At 36.3% G+C, this 18,026-nt stretch overlaps 1 pseudogene; it reads right to left on the reverse strand.

Annotated features, from left to right (window-relative positions):
- Nucleotides 1-10,250: 10,250 nt before the first annotated feature.
- LOC146915422 (protein FAR1-RELATED SEQUENCE 5-like) lies at nt 10,251-12,822 on the reverse strand (annotated as a pseudogene).
- Between the last annotated feature and the right edge of the window lie 5,204 nt (nt 12,823-18,026).

Consider the following 18,026-nt stretch of genomic DNA (forward strand, 5'->3'; position numbering starts at 1 on the left):
TCAATTAGCATACTTAAATCAACAAGTACAATTCATCATTTTAAAGTTATAAGCAAACAATCATCATTATTAAGGAATCACCACTTCATATATATATATAGGGCATTTCAAATGAGAGCACTTTTAAAATGAGAGGGTGAGAGGATGAAACTGTGGCCATTGGATTAGTTAGATGGCTGTGATTTAATTCTCACTTTGAGTGACTCACGTGACACTCTTTGCCAGAGAATTAAACATGTTTCTCTCCCTTTGACTGTCTATGTGCCTTCACCGTGAACATTTCTGCTTCTTCTTCTATCTCTGTGCCTTCACCGTTGAGAGTGTCACCGTGAACGTTCAACGTTCTTCTTTCTTAACTCTCAATGTTTTTCTTTCTTAACTCTTACCGATCTTTCCACTTTTCTGTATCGATTGCAAACTCTCTTTTTCATCTTCATTGCATTTTCTGCGACATCACAAATTAGGGTTCCAGAAAATGATTTCTCTCAGTTCTCACATTTCTTCCTTCCGTTAATCCTCATGGTGATTCTATTATGAACAGGTTGGAAATTGTGTCCTGATTTATACCCTAATTTGATTCAATTTTTCCCATTTTAATTCTCAATACCTTTGATTAACTTTTTACCAATTTAATTTGATACCCCAATTGGTTTACATCTTGTTCTGTTTGAATGTCACTTTTCCAAGTTCAATTTATTTTTTGGGTGAATCAATTAGGTTCACTTTGGAAGGAAAATTGGAAAGGCACTTTGGTTGGCAAATTTGAGTTACTTGTGTGTTACTGTTATGCCTAGACAACAAGAAAAGAAGAAGAAGAAGAAGAAGAAGAAGAAGAAGAAGAAGAAGAAGAAGAAAGAAATTTCATTTAGAATATGCATACATGTAGATACTGTATATACAAATTTTGCATTGGTTGTATATTCAAAAAATTTAAATTCTGCAACTGAAAAGAAGAAGGAAACTGGAAGAAAAGTGGGAAAAGAAGCCCAATGGGATACAATAAAGGAAAGTTTGAGTTTGAATACTCTTGCAAATTTGAAAGCAGCAAACAAAGTGAACAAGAAATGTATTTCAACTAGAATAGCCATATTGTAGATAGTATAAGAAAAATAGTTTGAAAAAGCGTAATTTCTATTTTAAGTTTATGATGAGATTCCCATTGTTGTATTGTGATATTGGTTTGAGTTATTGCTATCCAAAATTTTGCAGTCCAAAATTCTTATTGTGATATATGTTTGATATTGACTTGTAGTATATACCTACTATTGACTAACATAATCATCCAACTTTGATTCATAAAAAACTAATCCAACTCATAACCATGATGACAATTATATGTGATTGAGACCAATCTCTTCTTTTATATTCAAGCCATTGGAACTACTTTGTTTGATACAGAGAAATGCGTTGTTACATGACAAAGAACTAACTTATTGCTTTGAACAGGTTGGAAATTGTGTCCTGATTTATATCCTAATAAGAACTAACTTATTATAGATAAATGTGTTGTTACATATCCTATCATGACCCACGCTAAACGTATCTAGAAAGTTTAGCATGTGCGTTAAGTTTAGTACTGGATATGTTAAAATTTACAACAATAAAACTTCGAATGAATATCTTATACAACAATAGGCGTTCGTACAATGATAATACAACTCAACTTTTCTAAAGCATAGTAAAAGCGTCCTTGAATATCCATATCATCCTGCATCGAGTACGAACAAACTCTTGCTGAAACATCCATTCGGCTACTAGCTTGCTAAACCAACCTGTTTATCTGAAACGAATAAGGATTGGGATGAGACATAATGTCTCAGTGAGTTCTACCTAATCCTAGGCTACAGGTAACCTCGGGGGAAACCTACGGTCACCACGTGTCTACAATACAACCTGACGGTTGGTTATACGTGTGTGGTCATGCTTTCCTAGACGATCGTGCATACTAGACCCGTTATAGGTACTTCTTAACTTGTTATAGGTCTTGCTTACCTATACGTGTCATGGCGGTTAAGGGGAAACTAAGACCTCTATGCCAAGATACGCTCTACGCATCGAAGCCTACACATAATATAATCATGACACGATTCTAAACCGGATGATTAGGGGAAACCTAAGATCGTCATCGGCATAACCTTCTCTACTTGCTCTATTGCATAAATACGTTGTGTCTAACAACATATCATTCTTGCTACCATACTAATTCCTGATGATCTACGTCAAGGCTCTATGACATAACATATAAATGTCTAATCAATATGCATAGTCAGATTCATTCATTAGGTTAGTGTTGAACAAACAAGCAATTATCTGAGTTCATTTTACGGAGAGCCCCGGGGTGGAGTAAACCCGAGCACAATCCCTTCTAACCGATGGAAACCTATCTAAGGTTTAACCAATGGCACTCCTGCAGTGACGCGCGGCTCCCTTACGGCTAAACCATTCCCCTTGGAGAACCCCTTGAGTCCAACCTAGTGTGGATCACAAGAGACACGACAACTACATCTTGCTTACTAAGTGACATGCGGGTTCCTTACGGCTAACCCCGTTCCCATCATGAGAACCCCTTGTATCCAACCTCGGAAGGAGTACAAGAGACATGGCACTTTTAACTTTAAAAGTCTTGGTCTATGCATGCATGAGGATTCAATCTACACATGTTATCTCTTTTACTTCGGATCCTTAAGCGATCCTACTAAAGGTAAACTATATGCTTGCTTAACTTTCTTGTGAATAGATATCTAATCGTTCACATCTTAGCATAAATAAATTCATATTTAACTATCTAGTTCTTGATAACTATATCGAGGCTCTAGTTCTTTCCCTTTTCTTAAAATATTAACTTGTTACCCGTTTCATAATGTATTATTCTCTCATTTGCCATGCTTTACTATATACGCCAAATACTTGCTTCACTTATAAGAAACTTGCAAAAGACTATCACATAGGACCTTGGTTCAAGGGGTTTACTTTTATAAAAAGACTACTCGAAGAAAAACTGAACCGGAACATGCCAACAACGCCTGAAGCGAGCAAACAGTGCACTTGCACACTGTCTACTCGCCTAGGCGAGTGACTTACTCGCTGTGGCGAGTGAATGCTCGCTGTGACGAGTTGAGGGCGAGCGAACCCCCAGTTCTGGTGGTCTAGCTCGCCTAGCGAGCAACCTGCTCGCTGTGGCGAGTTGTGACAGTCCAACACCTGCAAAAATGGTATTTTTGACCCAAAAACCTCAAAACCAAGTGTCTCTAAGTATATTATGACTCTAGTGGTCATAGAAAACCTGTAAAACATTTGTATGGCAAGTATTTACAAGCTTTGTAAGCATGACATAAAAAAGGGTACTAAACTCTATGTATAAACCCTAGAAATTCATGGTTATCTTACAAGAGTAAATCACATAATCCCAAGGGTGGAAAACTATCTAAGAACTCACCTAAACAAGATTCTTGTGACAGCTCCAAGTCCCAAGCTCAAGCAAGCCAAAACCCTAGCTCTTGATCAACTTGCTTACTTAACTCATACCATTACAACCTTGTTGTTTTCTTGCAATCCAAAGCACCATGATTCTTGCTAGCTCATCAATCTTTAAGTTTCTCTTCCAACTCATCACTTCATCATTAAACCCTAACTTCTTGGTTCAACCAACCTTCAAAACCTTAAACCAAAACCAAGCTTCCACATGATTATGATGTCTGGAAAGAACATAGGTTAAAGCCTTACCATTGGAGGAAGAAGATTTGGAAAGGATTGGTAGAGAGAAAGAGAGGAAGAGGGCGATGGATTGAGAGAGAAGGAGGAGAAAATCTATGCCAAAGAAAACTAGAGAGAGACGGATAAGGGAAATGAGATATTTTGAGGTCAAACCCACTTAAATATCCCTTTTGTGTGAAATTACCAAAATGCCCTTGTCTTAAGCGTGTTTGACACGACACCGATACTTAACTCGTATTTAGCTGACATCACATAATAAATATTTCCGTCAAACTTTCTTTCTGTAACATTAATCCTCTGGCACGATCGACAGGTAATATTCCGATACTGACAGGTGGGATATTACACTCTACCCCCCTTAAAGAAATTTCGTCCTCGAAATTTAGAGATCATCTACCAATCACTGGGACTAAAACCTGCCTTCTTCGGTTTCAGTTAAATAAAGTGTGATCGTACTCACTCCAAAGAGTTCGAAGCATACTTTCCTCATCAAAACATGTAATTCATCCTCGTTCTTTATCGGCATAAAAACGAATATAGTTTCTTCAATCTTAATATCTTTCTAAAAATCACAGAACTATCTTAGGACATTGTGATTGAAACTTTACCTTTGCTACATGTGGATTGGTTGCCTCGTAACTTATCCACTTAGTATTAGTCATTCACATAATAACCTTTCATTAACTAAAACACTCAGGATTTGCCTTTAAACTGGGGTCCTACTGGAATCCAGGTTTGCCCTGCAGTGCTTACTTGCATCTAAAACATCTTATTATGCATACATCTTATCATGCATACATAATCTTTCTTACCGCACCTTGCGACTTATGTCTCATACCTATGTTACTTATCTTGATGATTCTACGAACCTCTTATCTCCTTTCAGAGTCTTAAGAAACCTTTCTATCTCTTCACAATCTCCTTGCACCAGAATTCATGGGTAACTCACATAACTTGACTTGGAGAAGCGAAATCAATTACGCCGATTCACCTGACAATCTATTAACCAGATCACATGCTCTTAAAACTTTCTACTAAGTCCATTTGCACTTGAATACTCTTAGCAAAAATCTGTGCATCCCGTATGCTATTGGTATCACACGGACATTGTCATTTCTTCATAAAACCTTATCTCCATAGTATTTGCATACTTCCAAGTACCGTTTCTTGTTAGTTAATAACGATACTCGTTCTAGCATTTTACTTCAAGAAATATCTAAACATTGGTACATAGGTTCTTGGAACGAATAGATATATGACTTAAAAAAATATCATTTTAAAACTGAGTCTGTAATGGTACTACAGAACCATAGGACGAGTCTCTATATTTCGAAAAAGGTTTTCCAAATCGCCCCAAACTTGCCTATAACAAGTTGGTCCTGAAGTCTGTATGTCTTAAGTGAGCTTACTCGCTTACGACATACCTCATCAATTTCAACTATGTAAAATATCATGTTTTTAAAAAATAAACATCGTTCCCAAGTTCCTTAATACCTATCTTAACTTTAAAAGTTATAAATCATGGCTTAACATTATTCTAGCAAATATCGTTATCACTTAACAAGTATGGTATAAGAGGGTATGTACTTCATCGTGCATATCTCATGAATTGTATTCCCTTATCATAGCACATACTATTCCTGACTAACCAACAGCTCTTCTATGCATTTGACACCACCAATAGGCAACCCGATTACTTCATTTGTGGTAACTCTAGTCTTTCTCGTCGTACTTAAGTGAAGATACATCTTTTATACTTTTACCTTAATCATCACTGACTGTATGAGCATCAATACTTACTTATCATATCGAGAACTCCTCGTTCGTCTCATAATGCTTCTCACTAAAACTGTATTACTACACCAAACATTCTTCACGAAGACTCTTACTACCAATTTCCATGTTCCATGGTTACCGTCAACAACTTTACCGATTAACTTCCGTTGCGCTACTCTGATTCCCACCGGTTGGCTTTAACCAATACTCTGATCCATTGAGACGAGTGAACTTCACCCTTCTTCTATCATTTCATTAATGACTTCTTGAACTCTTCTCAAGATTTTCTATGTTACAATCAACTCTGCAACCTTGCTCTACATTTTGCTTGTAAGATTAAATCTCAAGGTAGACTTACCTCTTGACATATCAATGCCATACTTACACTTATTCTTGAGCAATCTCAACTCATAGAGCACATCTTTGTTACTACATACTTACTATTTCCATGAATCGTTCTTACAACTTCCCATGGTAGACTCATCTTGCACTCGGACCTACTTTCCTTAAGCATCCAACATTGTATCTTTGTATTCTCGCATACCATATTTTGCTTAATCATACCAATGTTTGCTCGTTGATTTTTCTTTTAAAGAAAACTTCATAAATTAGCACACGGGTCATTGACGTTGATGATTTTTCCATTATTTGTATTTATAAAAAAAAAATATACTGAACCTAGGCCCCAGTCGTTACTCTGAAATCACGGAACGAGTTGACAACACAACTGTGCTATCAGACCTTGTTCCTTGTGAATTTAGGTTACTCTTTACGAGTCGTGACCGACCGGTACCTGCAGAATTCCATTTTAACTCCAAAAATGTCAACTTCAATCACCCATATGCGCATATCTTTCTAAACTCAGGTAACTTTATGATTCAACATCATAACGAGCCTTAGCAAGTCAATCAAGCAAAACATAGATTCGAGGGATACTCATAACTCCACAAAATCCGAGAACCTTGTGATTTCATATAACTCTTCACCACTTTAACTCCTTACTTCATGTCTTCACATCCGTGACGTCCATTCTAATTACCGGAACCTCTAAACTCTTGTTCTAAGCCCCTTCTTATCTCTTGTCACATTAACTTCCTAAGTTACCTTAAACCGAATCGATTTCGTTAATAGTTGCTCATGCCTTTTTCCTTTGGAAACCTTAGGATGTGATATGCATTCGTCACTTGATGTCATAAAAGGTTTTCGTCGCATAAAAGATTATGAAGACAACTCCCCAATAGTCTTTGCAGACCATAGAGACGAGCTGACAGTTTTTAGCAAAACTGAAAATTGCGCCCCAGGTTTGTTATTGGCGAGTTTCTCCAGCTCAATTTTTCGAAAAACATTCTTTGCATGAAAATTCTTATTTCTCAAGTAATCTAATGCACATCATTCGTTCCTAGCATCGTAAAATATTCTCTCACCTATGCATGGCAAGCATCAACTTAATTCGATACGATTCTCGGCACATTGAAAATTAATGCCTTAATCCTGTTAACATAAAACTTTCACTTAAATCCTTAACTTCTTCCACTACGAGTAGCTTACCTCATTACGGTGCCGCTTAACACAACTTCCCGAACACTAGAACCTTGTCCACTCTGAACATACAAGTCCACAACTTCAATCACATAACGCTATTCCTGAGAGCCTACTAACTCCGTCAACATATGTCGACTTCTCCCTATCTTGTAGCCTTGCACTTACGTTCCAGAATACAATCCCTTTCTATACAAAGTATCATTAACATCTTTCCCAACGCTGTCGGAACGTTCCTTCTTAACATTGCCTTACATTCCCGGAGGATTCGCACTTCTACTTGCTTAGTTCACCGGCCACCTACTGGCACGATCAAACTCTTACTATAACTCGCTCTGAGTTCTCACTTCTCAGCTCATCTTCATCACATACTTCGTTCCTCCTGGGTCCTATTCAGCTCTCAGGCATCCCTTCTAATCGTAGAATGCTAAATTGAGTTGATCAGGCTCAACTAACAACAACAACTAGAACATTTACCCAGAACCCAATGGCCCAACTACCTTAGTTGTAACTTAATGACCCAAGGCACGATCTGAATCGACCGGCTCTGATACCAAATGTAACACCCATACTAAACGTATCTAGAAAGTTTAGCATGTGCGTTAAGTTTAGTACTGGATACGTTAAAATTTACAACAATAAAACTTCGAATGAATATCTTATACAACAATATGTGTTCGTACAATGATAATACAACTCCACTTTTCTAAAGCATAGTAAAAGCGTCCTTGAATATCCATATCATCCTGCAGCGGGTACGAACGAACTCTTGCTGAAACATCCATTCGGCTACTAGCTTGTTAAACCAACCTGTTTATCTGAAACAAATAAGGACCGGGATGAGACATAATGTCTCGGTGAGTTCTACCTAATCCTAGGCTATAGGTAACCTCGGGGGAAAACCTACGGTCACCACGTGTCTACAATACAACCTGACGGTTGATTATACGTGTGTGGTCATGCTTTCCTAGACGGTCGTGCATACTAGACCCGTCATAGGTACTTCTTAACTTGTTATAGGTCTTGCTTACCTATACGTGTCATGGCGGTTAAGGGGAAACTAAGACCTCTATGCCAAGATATGCTCTACGCATCGAAGCCTACACATAATACAATCATGCCACAATTCTAAACTGGATGATTAGGGGAAACCTAAGATCGTCATCGGCATAACCTTCTCGACTTGCTCTATTGCATAAATACGTTGTGTCTAACAACATATCATTCTTGCTACCATACTAATTCCTGACGATCTACGTCAAGGCTCTATGACATAACATATAAATGTCTAATTAATATGCATAGTCAGATTCATTCATTAGGTTAGCGTTGAACAAACAAACAATTATCTGAGTTCATTTTACGGAGAGCCCCAGGGTAGAGTAAACCCGAGCACAATCCCTTCTAACCGATGGAAACCTATCTAAGGTATAACCAACGGCACTCCTGCAGTGACGCGCGGATCCCTTACGGCTAAACCATTCCCCTTAGAGAACCCATTGAGTCCAACCTAGTGTGGATCACAAAAGACACGACAACTACATCTTGCTTACTAAGTGACATGCGGGTTCCTTACGGCTAACCCTGTTCCCATCATGAGAACCCCTTGTATCCAACCTCGGAAGGAGTACAAGAGACATGGCACTTTTAACTTTAAAAGTCTTGGTCTATGCATGCATGAGGATTCAATCTACACATGTTATCTCTTTTACCTCGGATCCTTAAGCGATCCTACTAAAGGTAAATTATATGCTTGCTTAACTTTCTTGTGAATAGATATCTAATCATTCACATCTTAGCATAAATAAATTCATATTTAACTATCTAGTTCTCGATAACTATATCGAGGCTCTAGTTCTTTCCCTTTCCTTAAAAGATTAACTTGCTTCCCGTTTCGTAACGTATTATTCTCTCATTTGCCATGCTTTACTATATACGCCAAATACTTGCTTCACTTATAAGAAACTTGCAAAAGACTATCACATAGGACCTTGGTTCGAGGGGTTTACTTTTATAAAAAGACTACTCAAAGAAAAACTGAACCGGAACATGCCAACAACGCCTGAAGCGAGCAAACAGTGCACTTGCACACTGTTTACTCGCCTAGGCGAGTGACTTACTCGCTGTGGCGAGTGAATGCTCGTTGTGGCGAGTTGAGGGCGAGCAAACCCCCAGTTCTGGTGGTCTAGCGAGCAACCTGCTCGCTGTGGCGAGTTGTGACAGTCCAGCACCTGCAAAAATGGTATTTTTGACCCAAAAACCTCAAAACCAAGTGTCTCTAAGTATATTATGACTCTAGTGGTCATAGAAAACCTGTAAAACATTTGTATGGCAAGTATTTACAAGCTTTGTAAGCATGACATAAAAAGGGGTACTAAACTCTATGTATAACCCTAGAAATTCATGGTTATCTTACAAGAGTAAATCACATAATCCCAAGGGTGGAAAACTATCTAAGAACTCACCTAAACAAGATTCTTGTGACAGCTCCAAGTCCCAAGCTCAAGCAAGCCAAAACCCTAGCTCTTGATCAACTTGCTTACTTAACTCATACCATTACAACCTTGTTGTTTTCTTGCAATCCAAAGCACCATGATTCTTGCTAGCTCATCAATCTTTAGGTTTCTCTTCCAACTCATCACTTCATCATCAAACCCTAACTTCTTGGTTCAACCAACCTTCAAAACCATAAACCAAAACCAAGCTTCCACATTATTATGATGTCTTGACAGAACATAGGTTAAAGCCTTACCATTGGAGGGAGAAGATTTGGAAAGGATTGGTGGAGAGAAAGAGAGGAAGAGGGTGATGGATTAAGAGAGAAGGAGGAGAAAATCTTTGCCAAAGAAAACTAGAGAGAGAAGGATAAGGGAAATGAGATATTTTGAGGTCAAACCCAATTAAACATCCCTTTCGTGTGAAATTACCAAAATGCCCTTGTCTTAAGCGTATTTGACACGACACCGATACTTAACTCGTATTTAGCTAACATCACATAATAAATATTTTCGTCAAACTTTCTTTCTGTAACATTAATCCTCTCGCACAATCGACATGTAATATTCTGATACTGACAGGTGGGATATTACAATGTCATTCTTCCAATCCTAAAAACATCAAGTAAAAATATGAGCATAAAAAGATCAAAACAATTGCACCATAAACATGAGCACAAAAAAGGTCAAAATAAGTACATTTTGAAAGGGTTTTTTTTACCATAATTATGGAGATGATCTTTGGGGACAATTGTTGCTTTCATCATGCACATACTCACTGCATGCCTTACAAAGTCTTGCTTTTTTTTGTTGTTGTTCAATAGCCTTCTCTTTGCCACCTTTGAATCTTTTACCACTACCTTTAGTCTTTGCAAAATTTGGTGGAAGGATTTCTACTTCCTCAGGAATATTGGACCCAAGAATCAAATCATCTGTCCTGGTTCTCTTAGAACTCCCTTCAAATTCGTCCAATTATTTTTCCATGTTAACAGCCCCATTTAACAGAAGAAGCAATTTTTCCTTATCTTTTCCAGCCTTCTCCACACAGCTATATAAGCGGTTCCACACATGAGAAATGAGTTTGCTATCTTCTTCCAAGACATTGTCAGCTATGTCAAAAATAGGTGTTCTGTTTGCAAACTTAGTCCACCTATTCACAATGTGCTTACTTGGTATTTCATTGAAATTTTTTCCCTTTAAAACACAAAGTATGTGTCTACAAGGTATTCCTTCAGCCTGAAATATTTTGCATGAGCAATTTGCATTGTGATCGGGAAAATTATACACCACTTCTCGAAGTTTACCATTGATCTCACTATTATCATGTATATGACATATTTCCATCCCATCTTCATCCTTATTATTTTCAATCCCACAATCCACACATGCAATCCATAATTCATGTTGAAATATATAAAAGTTCTCACAAGTATACACATCTCTTGCATGCCTCTCTATACCACGTTCCAACTTTAGTTTCGGTTTAGAATGAATTGAGTTATTATCATCCAGTAACTCCTTATGTCGTTGCGCTTCTATTGCGGAATCAAACCTCATCCAAAATTCAACCAAGTTAACATTAGGATTCAAGAAATTACCATAAAAAGAATTCTCACTTTCTGATCTTGATGTTGTTCTCAATATCCCAGCCATAAAGGTGTCTTTGAAGTATTCTGGGATCCACATGCTTCGAATCTCAAACATATGTAACAACCATTTATTCTTTTCTAACTCAAACCTTGTCATCAAAAACGCCCAAGTCTCTTCAAACTCAATTGGTGTCTCTGAACCCCAAACACATGACTTGAAACTTCTGTTGAACTCATCATCATCATTCGTGGAAACACCTACTTTTTCAGAGATTTTTTTCATGATATGCAACATGCACAATCTATGAGTAGAAGTATCAAAAATATTTTGTATAGCTACTTTCATGGAAGGATCTTGATCGGTTATTATAAGAGTTGGCTTATGTCCACCCATTGCTTCCAAAAACTTTTCAAACAACCATGCAAATGAATCACTTTTCTCATTTGTTATAAGTCCTACTCCGAAGGTAATAGATTGTCTATGATGGTTGATCCCAGTGAAAGGTGCAAAAATCAAATGATATTTATTTGATTGATATGTAGTATCAAATGAAACCACATCCCCAAATAAGGAATAATTTTTCCTACAAATACCATCTGCCCAAAAAACATGCTTCAGTCGGTCTTCTTCACCTACCTCATACACATAATAAAAGGATGGATTAACTTATTGCTTCCTTCTAAAGTAGTCTATCAAAACATGTGCATCAGAATCTTTATTCAAAGACTTTAAATCTCTGGAATAGTTTTGAAGATCTCTCTGTGTGCATCCAACATTTTCATAACCCCCACGTTGTTCTTTTAATAAGTGGAAAGCTTTTGAAGGTCCAATATTTGCTCTACTACATGCAAGTAATAAGCTTTTGTGACTTGAATTCACTTTCCTTGCAGACCTTAGAAACGGTCTCCTCATAGGTGAAGCAAGTGGATGTGTATGGCTTTCATGAAATCGAGCTATCTCATACTTACCTTCCCCCTCCCATTTGAAAACAACATTTGCATTGCATCCTTCTCTTGTTAAAGCCCTTCTTCTTTAAGCCTAGACAATAGATTCACTTTGCTCCTTATCATCCATCTTATTTGGCAAATAACCTTCTTTCGAGCAAACAAAATGATTCCAACGCTTAATGTTGTTTTTATCTATAGTCGATGATGATGAATGCACACTAAATCCGACAGAGAGTGCGTATTTTTCGTAAAAAATTTTACCTTCTTGTAACGTATCATATACTTGTCCAATCTTAGGCACACATTCATATTCCTAAAATTAACAAAATAAATATCTTCAATAAACAAATTTTATTAAGAAGCCATCAACAAGATATAAACAACAGCACAGGCTGCAGCAAGAAAAAAGAACAAAAACTAGTCCTTCCTATAGTCAAACCCACCATTGAACAGCAATAAAACCAACAAGAAAATAGAAAGAAAAAAAAACCAACTAATACACACCTATATATAAACCCAATATCATCCCATGAAAAGAAAAAAAAGTTACGTAACTCAATATTTTTTATTTTTTTGACAAAGGTAACTCAATAGTTGAATATGAGGAGATATAACAAGGCAAATGAAACTTCATAGAAAAAATACATATTTAAGGCATCGATAGTTGAATATGATCAATATAACAAGGCAAATGAATTTAAGCCATACTAATTATAATATACCTGAGAAATTTGAAAACAAGTTGATGTATCTTTGTCCATGAAGAATGATAAACGCAACTCAATAGAAGTGCAAGTTGTCCAAATCAAATTGATGTATCTTTGTCCATGAAATGCAACGTTTGGTTGTATTTGGTTGGAAGAAGTAGTGATGGTTTCTGTAGAAAGAGAAAGGTTTTACGTTGAATGAAGGGAAGAAGATGGAATAATAAACGTTATGAGGGAAGCGCGCGTTTTGATTACTTGCTCAGCAAATTAGTGTCACGTGGCCTACTAATGAAAGAATTAAATCACAGTCATCTAACTAATCCAATGGCCACAGTTTCATCCTCTCACCCTCTCATTTTAAAAGTGCTCTCATTTGAAATGCCATATATATATATATATATATATATATATAGACACACACACACACATATACAATTCTCACCTCATTACTATTACCAAAATAATTATCATCAAATAGATTTGTAACACCCTATTTCTATTAAGCGGTAAAACGCGCGAATACATCAGAAATATTCTAGAAATAGATGCTACGTCTCAAAACAAACCAAAAGATATCATGCATATATATAATATTTCAACGGTCACAGCGGAATTCAAATCATAAACTTCAACATATACATGCCATGGTCAAATAAATCCTCATATGAAAATACTCCAAGTCCGACAAGTGGACAATAGCAACAACATAGCAACAGAATCCAAAACGACAAACAGACGCTAATCCTAATCAGAGCCTAGATACTACGACACTGACACGACAACGGAGAAAGCTCCCGTCATCCAAACATCCAACAAGCAAACTCACCAAGCGTCTAGTCCTGCACAACGTCTACCCATCCATACAGACAGGTAGGCGGTCGAAACCACTGGGGGTAAGCATTACATTAATCATAATCCACGAAAAACATTTATCATGAACATTGGAAATGAAAGAATATATTCAAGAATAAAAATCCATACATATATTCATAAGTAATCACAACATATGCATATTATTCTTTATCATCATTCCAAGTTCATCTCCACAAGTGTATCATACACGTATCACATATACATAAACCTCCCTCCTAGAACACCCGCATCACATGATCATTATTATCCCCCATCATTTACATTCCAAGCTATCACATTATCATCATAGCATAGCATGCATATTCAGCCTCTAATCAAGTCATCAACAAAAGCTCATCATTTATCAACATCAATCAATGATCACATCACTTACCTCATTACTCATTTAGCATGCTTAATTCAACAAGTACAATTCATCATTTCAAGTTACAAGCAATCAATCATCATCATCAAAGAAATCACCACATCTTATGTATATACATATACAATTCACACCTCATCATTATCATCCAATCAATTATCATCAAATAGATTCACCAAATTTCACCAATACACAAATTCGTCAAGTCACATATTCAATCATGTCACAACTCATCAACCATTAATTTCCAAATGTCACAAGTATGTATTCATCAAACACACTTATCATCAACAATCACCATTCACATGCAACAACGAGATAACATTTCAATATGCAATGCGCCTAGACTTGACACATATATGCATGTGGTACCAAATCAACAACAGTCATTAGATGCCAACTGAACATCTATGTAAGAGTACACCTCCTCTCACATGTAAGAGTACACCTCCTCTTACAACAACTATGTAAAAGTACACCTCCTTTTACATTTCAACAACAACAACAACATGGTATGATGCATGGACATATAGCAATGACTAGATAATGCACAACTCCAACATAACAACTATCAAAAACAATGTAAAAGTACACCTCCTTTTACATTTCAACAACATTGCATTATCAAGAATCATGCCCATACATTCAACAATCACATCTCACATAAGATTCATCAACATTCATCAACATCGATTTACAATCCATTTCCATTTACATCACATAAATCAAGTAAAATGGAATAACACAACAATTTATGATAACATCATTCTCAACCTTCCACAATCATTCAAACACGGTTATTTAATCATATGTGACCATTCACAAAAGATTCATAAGACTTTAGTTCAACAAGGTTCATTTCTACTAAGTTCGTCTCCAAAAGTCACCATTTAAAAATAATAGAAGTTATGAACCAAAACCAATTCCACAAGCTCAATTGCCTATGCCATGTATTCTCACAAGTCACTTATAGGTGCAGTAGAGGATACATAAGCATTTCATTGGCCAAAAACGACGAATTCAAGAAAATCACAAAGTTCGTCTCACCGAAACACTTTTCAAGAAATTTCCCACTTTCTAAGCAAAACAAGTTAGACCCAACACATCATAGTTTGAAAACCATAATTGAACTTATAAAATCCAAGTTTGAAAGTAGGAAGCAATCCATAAGGTTTGGGTTGACTTAAAAGTGGTTATGCGGAGTTTCCGTAAAATTTCTCTAAGACATCCTTAGAGTGTTTTTCTCATAACTTAAAATCCATGAATCATTTTCAAGTCAACCCAAAGCCATTGGAAAGCTAACAAAATTATCTAAAACTTTCATGTTTACACCAAAGGCCAATTCAAAGCAGAAATGGGTGAAAAAGCACAAAAAACGCAGAAACCGAAGTTCTGTCAGCACGCACGGCCCGTGCCACGCACGGGCACGGCCGTGCCAAAAGGTACAGAAAGTTAGCGCGGCCCGTGCCATGCACGGCACGGCCGTGCTCGATTGACAGCACAGCTTTTTCTTCGTTTTTCCGTTTTCATCATTTCGCGCATAAAATTCAAACCGTTAATCGGATTTCGATGCTGTTTTCGCCTACATGCTCCTGACACTTAGCACTATCATAATCTACAGAAAAATTCGAGTTTCAACCATTCCAAAATCATTTCTCCTAAACCTCACATAATCACTTATTTGCAAACACGCTTAAACACCGACATTTCACACAGAAAACCCGTTTTCTCCCAAACGACTCGACTAACACAACCACAACATGAAAACAGAAATTATACCAAGTCCAATTCATCCAACAACATCAAAAACTCAGTCAACAACTTCATATTTCAAAAGTTCATTTTGGTCCTTCACATAACCAACTTGGCACAAACTTCACCAATTCAAACAACAACTTCCCAAAATGGAATACCCCTGGTATAAATTAACGACATCAACGTATCTAATTCAACAACAACTTCCTTCAAACATGAATTCATCACAACTCAACCACAACAACACTAATTTATACCAATTTGAACAAAATCAACAAAGTATACATGTAAACATATATTGAGCATGTAATTTCATCAACAACAACAAACTCATCAATAATTTCCCAATTCAATGATGCCCATTGCATCAATTCAACAACAATATATGTCAAGATAACAACAACAACAACATTTGAACATGAATTCATTCACAATTCTACAACTACAACTTCATTCATCATCAATTTCATGCTAAAACATATCATATTCATATCTACCCATTTTGACATACAAATTCAACAACAACATCACAATTATCATTCAATTCATGTACATAATCATGTCAACAACATTAAGCACGAAATTCTACAACCAAAATCAAATTAAGCACTTAACCACAATTATGTAAATAATTAAGGTAGAAATTAAACTAAGGATTATGATTAAAGCCTAACCCCCTTACCTTAATTCTTCACAATTATCAACTAGGGCTTCACTTTAGCTCCCAAAGCTTGAATCTCTAGCTCCCTCTAGCCTCATCTAGATCTTCTCTCTTCAAACCCTTTTTCTCCTCTATCTCTTCTCAATGAATGAAATGTGAAATGTTTGTAAAACCTAATTTCACCAACAACTAGAGTTTATATATGTGCTCTATTCAATTGGGCTTATCTCACAACCTCAATGGGCCTAACCCATTTCTATTCTAACCCCAAAGGTTACTACTCACTTAACGGTAAAATTACAACACTAACGGTCACTTACCGTTTAATAAAATAATTACTACATTCTCTCTAGTAACTCGGTAAAACAACATTCTTACTAACACTCAAAATAATAATCCTCAACCAAAATTACAAAATTACCCCTACTCTCAAAATGACCAAAATGCCCCTAAGTCCAAAATGACTAAAATACCCTTCTACACCGAATTCTACAATTCCCAACCAAAAATACACACAGATGCAAATAATCACATAATAGCACACACAACACACATAAATAAATAATAAAATAAATCTAGCGAAAATCGGGCTGTTACAAGATTCAGCATGTGTAGAAGCACAAGCAAGTAAGACATGCAATTAGAGCCTAGTTCAAATATTCACATTCATCAACAAGAATTCACCAATGTACATATACACCAAATCACATAATCACAACACTCACCAAATTTCACCCATGCACAAATTCACCAAGTCACATATTCAATTATGACACGACTCATCAACTATTCAAATGCATGCAATGTTCTAGACTCTTCTAGATGCATGCGGTACTATCACCAACAAAGGTCGTCACCTCATGATGCAACAAAAAAATCATATGTAAGAGTACACTTCCTCTTACAATTCACCTATATAAAAGTACACATCCTTTTACATTTCTCATATGACTCAATACGACTATGATGCATGGACATACAAGCAAAGACTCAATAATGCAAAATCACCTAACATATACATTCACCAACAACAATGTAAAAGTACACCTCCATTTACATTGATTAGTTCACAAACAATTACATTATCAAGTATTTACGTCTACACAATCGATAAGTCATAATTCAAATAAGAGTCATCTCCATATCATCATCCACTTAATCATCATTTAACATATATGTATTCACCAACAATATCACCATCAATTAACATATATGCATTCACCAACAATATCACCATCAATTTTAATATTTCATACAATTTCTCACAATTCAAGTAAAGGATAAAATACATCATACTATGATAAATATCATATTGAACACCTATCAATCATTCACATATCTTCATATAATCATATCAAACTATCCACAAAAGATTGGCAAGATATTGGGTCTTAAAGGTCATTTTTGACAAAGTTCGTCTATCATTTTGCAACTTCAAAACAATTGAAACAATTAACCAAAACCAAGTAAATAAACTCTAATGAATCAACTATGTATACACTTAGATCACATATAAGTGCAGTTGAGTATACATGTGCGTTTCACCGGCCAACTATGACAAAATCATAAAATCACAAAGTTTGTCTCTCTTTATCACTTTTCCAAAAG

Source organism: Medicago sativa, chromosome 6 (assembly GCF_051527215.1).
Source record: "Medicago sativa cultivar Bolivia chromosome 6, Bolivia_mono, whole genome shotgun sequence".
Classification (NCBI taxonomy): Eukaryota; Viridiplantae; Streptophyta; class Magnoliopsida; order Fabales; family Fabaceae; genus Medicago; species Medicago sativa.